Here is a 6,464-nt window from a genome sequence, read left to right as displayed (position 1 = left end):
AGATGCTGAATCTTGCTTGTGAACACTCTTCTGGCATCCTCTAAAGGGAAAACAAGTGTGAGCAGCAGAACAGTTCGTGAGAGAAAGAATTGAATCTGTCCCTAAACACACACATACTTAAAAGTGCATTCCTCTAAAGATAAATCCATGGCACGCATTGGTGTGCAGTGTAATATACAGTTTGGTCTTAATCATCTCTCCTCTCATCCCTGATCTAATTCAATCCATTGTTCTTCTTTTTTACTGTATATAGTATTTATGCAGACAACAATCGTAACAAAATGATGTAGCCTGTGAATTTGTGTGTTTGGGATCTGGGTTGAGCCCTATGTTCTAGAATGGTAAAAGAATTCAAAGCTAGAAATGAGGCATGGCATATGCAGAAATCTGAATCTATCCCAGGTTTCCTCTGTCCAGCCTTGTCTGACTCTAAGGGGGAATACTCATCTCTGTTTCTTAGCCAAGGGAGCCAACATTGTCCAACGACACTTCCGTGATCATATGGCTAGCATGACTAAAAGCCAAAGGGAAGCATAGAACACTGTAACCTTCCCACCAAAGTGATACCTATTTATCTACTCGCATTTGCATGTTTTCAAACTGCTGGGTGGGCAAGGAGCTGGGGCAAGTAATGGGAGTTCATCCTGTTGTGCATCCTGTTGTCTCAAACCCAGGCTGTCACTTTTCTAAGTGACAAGCTCGGGGTCTTTAACCACTGAGCCATCCCACTCCCAATCTTTCCCAAAAGATTAAGGAAAGAGGAGACAATATTTTTCTGTTGACCTTGGATCAGTAACTTTTCCTATCTTCTGGGGTTGCTCTTGCTGGGAAAAATCATGCTGGCTGAGGAATTTTGGGAGCTGAGATCCACAAGTCCACAGGGTGGAAACCCTTGCTCTATGAGATAGCAACAGCAATAGCACTTAAGACTCATATACCGCTTTGCAGTGCTTTACAGCCCTCTCTAAGCAGTTTATAGTCAGCCCATTGCCCCCAACAGTCTGGGTCCTCATCTTACTGACCTTGGAAGGATGGAAACCTGAATCAATCTTGAGCTGGTGAGAATCGAACTGCCGAACTGCTGGTAGACAGCAGAATTAGCCTGCAATACTGCTGTCAACGCTGCTAACATCGAATGTTCTTGCTTTGACAATATATGGAGATGCAGCCATTTTCCTCTATTTTATGTTTTACTCTTAGGGTTAGAATTAGATGATACTGGGAGGGAGGGGGAGGAATGTGCTTGGGAATTTAGCTAGACATAACAATACTGTATAAGGGTGGGAACCAAGGTTTTCTTTAATAAGAGATGATAAGACATGGCAGGGATGAAGAACTGGTGGGAAAGTCAGCATTTCAAACTAATTGGAGAATGTGATTTATGACTGTTAGAGGAGGGAATTGTGCTTTGATACTATGTGCTTAGGGGAGGGGAAGTCAGATTTTGGCTTGGACTATGTATGTGCTGATGTGTTGCTACTCGAATAAAGATTCTTTAAGGTAAGCAATGCCTCGAAGTTCTCTGAAGATTTAATCTGTCAGAACCATGACAACTGCATTGTAATCACTGTGCTACCATGGCTCTTAACTGCACCACCATGGCTCTTAAGTTCCACTATACCACATTATACCACAATCTCTTAGCTTCGCTCTGCTTTTTTTCTTTTTCACTGCAGTTAAGAAAGCTGTGCTTAGTCTGAGAATAAAACTCCCAGTGACTCCTAATCCTACAGAACACATACACCCCATTTTTCAGATTACTCTGTGGGTTTTCTAGAACCTTCTGTCTCTCCCATTTAATTTTAATATTTCCAAACCAAGAGATTATAGATCTCAGATTAAATTGTTGAAATATTACATATATGGAAGTAATTAATTTCCTTATGCCAAAAATCTTGTAATTGTACCAACTAATTGTTGGGTTTGTAAAGCCAATCTGCCATCAATTCCTATTTCTGAATCTCCTGATGATATCCACATTTTGGAAAGGCCAATTGGAAACATTAATTTGCTTTTATGCACTTAAATGGGTTTCACTTGCTAGAAGAGAATTTTTTTTTCCTAGGATGTATAAATTGAATTTAACCCTGGAAATAGTTACCATTCCTAGGGGATGGAGTGTCTTCAAAACTATATAGGCCATACTGATTTTGTAATCTTTTATTCCATTTTTCACATCTCATTACTCCCATTTCAAGCTCTTGGCCTTTTTCTGGCACGGTAATTTCCACTTTTCACACTGTAATTACCTTGGATTGTATTTTCACGGCTGGCGTCTTTTCAGTTGGTTTTAGGAAGAATCTGAACTCCGTAACGTTCTAATTCCAGTCGATCTTTCCAACCACAATTTTTAAGTAAATTTAACACGAGACCAAACAAACCAGATCCCCAAGTAGGAGAAACAGATACAATCTCACACTTGTGCCAGTCTGTACCCAAGGACTTGACCCAGGACATTTCACCTATACAAAACGCTGCCCCTTCTCTGCTCGCGAGCTGTGGTTTTTCTTAGACAAACTGGGCTATTTTTTTATTCCCCTGGTGCCACGTGCTGGGTGGATTGTATAAATATCACAGCTGTGCATAGAAATTGGCATAAATGCATACTTGTGTCTGTCCCAGAAATTAATAATGAGAAATCATTTTTATACATAAATAGCATTCATGCACTCAATATATAATAGTTTTGTTTCTCATTGAGGTGATCTTTTATAGTCAAAATATAATAGTCTAAAGCAGTGATGGTGAACCTTTTAGAGACCGAGTGCCGAAACTGCAACCCAGAACCCACTTATGTATCGTCGGGTGCCGATTGGGCATGGCCCATTGGGTGGGTGTGGCCAATTGGGTGGGTGTGGCCCATATGGTGGGCGTGGCTGCCGTGGTAACAGCAGACTGGGTGGGACTAAAAAGTTCAATCAATCAATTCCAACTTTGCAAGATCTTTTTTTCCCCGCGAGAAGTTAAAATTGATTGATTGATTGAACCTTTCTTTTTTGCACATGGTGGTGAAGGTCTAAAGCGAAAAGGTTTTATAAAACCCAGCTGAAGGCCTAAGACTGGGGAGACGGCGCATGTGCCCACAGAGAGGGCTGTGTGCCACCTGTGGCACGCGTCCCTTAGGTTCGCCACCACGGGTCTAAAGTCCATAATTTCTAAGGCATAAATACAGGATAATTGTGTTAGTTGCAATCCACTCTAGAGGGCTATCCTTGAAAAGTATCTGGAAGCTTCAGCTAGTATAAAAAATAAAGCTGTGTGAGCAATCTTGAGCACCCCAAGGATGACGCATATAACACTTTTACTGCATGAGCTGCATTGGGTGCCAATTTGCTTCTGGATTGAATTCAAGGTTTTGGTTATGACCTTTAAAACCCTACATGACATGGGACCAAGTTACCTGGAACTGTCTTCTTCCCACTACATTGGCCTGCCCCAACCAGTCAGGCAGGGACAATCCAAGTTACGGATTCTCATCAGTTACAGAATGTTGACTGGTGGAGTCCAGGAATAGAACCTACAATCCAGATTCTCCATCCCTGTACTAGGATCCAGATGGAAAAAGTAGGATTTGGATGGAGAGACTTTTATCAGGATCAAAGAAAAGCCTAATCCCTACTTCCTGTGATCCTAGTCTCACATGGTATCCTATAGCTCTTTGCTGTAGTATCTCACAAAAAAGTTTATAATTCATTTGTTATAGGTTTAATAAATTTGATGTGATAAAATTTTGCAATATACATTGGCTCCAGAGCTGGTAGCTGCTAGCTGAAGGAATCACTGTCTTAGAGCTCTTTAATTTTTTCCTACTTCTGAGAAGAATCAAACAACAGCATCTACTTTCTATTTAAATCATGCACAATGTTCCTGATGTAAAATAATCGGTATATATATCGCTATATCTATGTGTGTGTGTGTGTGTGTGTGTGTGTGTGTGTATGTATGTATGTATATGTATATACGTACACACACACATGTGTATATATATATATATATGTATGTATGTATGTATGTATGTATGTATGTATGTATGTATGTGTATATATATATGTATGTATATGTATATGTATAAAAAGCCATTGTTTTTGAAACGTAAGTTTGCTGCCATCTCCTGGCAAAATACTATTTTGGCTCTGTCAGATTTGTTCACAATATACTCAATTCTAAAATCCACACAATTCCTTTAATGTTTCTTTAAAAAGGAAGGAAGGGAGGAAGGAAGGAAGGAAGGAAGGAAGGAAGGAAGGAAGGAAGGAAGGAAGGGAGGAAGGAAGGAAGGAGAAAGGGAAGGAAATAGTCCTTTTTCTGTCCAAATATGAATTACCATGCTGAGTCTGAGTAAAAAACATTTTTTCTTGTAACATAGAGGTATTATTGCCTGTCTAGATGCCGAAAGAAAAAAAGATTTTTGACTCTGAGTGTAAGAGTCTCATATCTGGACAGAAAAGAAAGAATTTAATTTAGGAGAAGATTTGATTAATTGATTCTTGTGTTTCTTATATGTAAGTTGCTTTCTCAAAAAAAACCCCCAAATTCTTGAAAAACTGTTGTGCTATGTTAGATTCAACAAACATAAAATCACATTTCCATAAGTATAATCAGAACAGAGACAACATAGGAAAAAAGAAAATAATTATGCAAATTTTCATTAAAAGTGAGCATACTATAAAGATGATTAATCTACAGAATCACTTTTATGCTTATAATATTTTTCTGGTTCCACAATCATAACTAAACAGTTTTGAGGGAAACAGCAATTTATAATATTAGGTACCTATTTGCACACTTTAAATGAACACTGCCTATTTCCATATTTAAAGTTTTTAAAGTGCAACTTTAAAAAAACTTTAAAACTTGGTTCTTACTTCTTAATTTATCTAATCTAGTTTGGATTAATGACAATGCTATTTGCTTTTGGGTTACAGTTGACCAATGCACTGTGATATTGTCTACTTCACAACTCGTACAGATGTGACTCACTCCATGAGTTAGACAAAAACATCTAATCTATTATCAGTCCCTCATCACATGCTTGGATATTGCAGCAATATCAAATTGCTATAGCATTTCTGTGCAACTCGTTAGCAGCACAATATTGTCTTCATCTCATTTTTAGCCCGTAAGTGAAACAACCTGAAGTTGTCACTCTGTATACAGGGTGAGATGGAAAGGACAAACTTAGAACTAAGGAGAGATTTCCTGACAGTGAGAACAATAAAACAGTGGAACGACTTGCCTCAAGAAGCTGTGGATACTCCAACACTGGAGGTTTTAAAGAAAAGATTGGACAATTTGTTTGAAATAGGGTTTCCTGCCTCATCAGGGGGTCGGACTAGAAGACCTCCAAGGTCCCTTCCAATTCTGATATTCTGTTATTCTAATACCCAGACAGGAGTAGCACATTCGCCTTAAAGGTGCCATTATACCCTCACATTTTAGCCCCCAAACATTAGCATTCATAATTTCTCCCTCTCCCTGCCCGTTTTTTGAAAGCAATTTCTTTTCTTCACAAGGTAGAGGGAAAAAGAGCAGAATTCCACAGTTCGACTGGGAAAGAAAGAAGAAGCAGCACTGAGGGCTTCCAGGGATGAGTAAGGATTCAAAATCTGCAAGAAGATGGGTTTGGCATTGTAATCCATGTTCCACTTTCTTTGTAAAAAAAGGAGTATGACACATAGACATACATACATCTTTCACCTCCCCCGCAGAGATGGCTGGTTATTTAGAATATTGGTAGTATTTGGCTTATGCCCGGTCATTTAGTGACCATTCAAAATTACAACAGCACTACTTATGGCCCAAATTCAAAGTTCCAACAGCCAAAACTGCATAATCCTGTAATCACGTGATCACATTTTGGGTGCTCAGCAGCTGCCCCATGTTTACAGCAGTTTGTAGCTTTCTGCAGTTGTGTGACTGTGATTTATGGCTCTTTTTTTTTTTGCCAGAAACTGAGATTTACTTCTGGGTTTTGGCAAAAAATGCCCACTGTAGAAAATGGATTCACTGTTTGCTTACTGACCACTGACCACTGCAAAAAAGGTAGTAAAATCACACAGTGACCTGCTTAGACTCAATTATGGTCTAGCCTTGGACTACTATTCGGAGCCCTCTCTGTGGGCACACGCACCATTGCCCCAGCCCCACCTTCTCCCATGGCCCCCTCCTCACCAGCAGTCCCCCCCGGAGGAGACTCGCCCCTGGGCACGGACCACACGAAGCAGTGCACCAAGGACATGGTAGCCGGGCAGCGGGGACAAGACTCCACCCTTGCGCCCCATTGTGCGCAGATGATGCTGTGGGGCACGGGTGGCATGGCCGTCATGGCACTGCTGGGCTGCCTGGGTGATCTAGGGCGAGCCATGGAGGTGGTGGGTGGCCCAGCAGGCAGGGCACAGCGGGGACGGGGGTGGGGTGTGGTTTTTGGGCATTTGATCTCTAAAAGGTTTGCCATCACTGACCTA

Source organism: Crotalus tigris, unplaced genomic scaffold, assembly GCF_016545835.1.
Source record: "Crotalus tigris isolate CLP2741 ecotype Arizona unplaced genomic scaffold, ASM1654583v1 scf7180000018490.839948, whole genome shotgun sequence".
In the NCBI taxonomy this organism is placed as follows: Eukaryota; Metazoa; Chordata; class Lepidosauria; order Squamata; family Viperidae; genus Crotalus; species Crotalus tigris.
Note: the sequence above shows the minus strand (reverse complement) of the source record.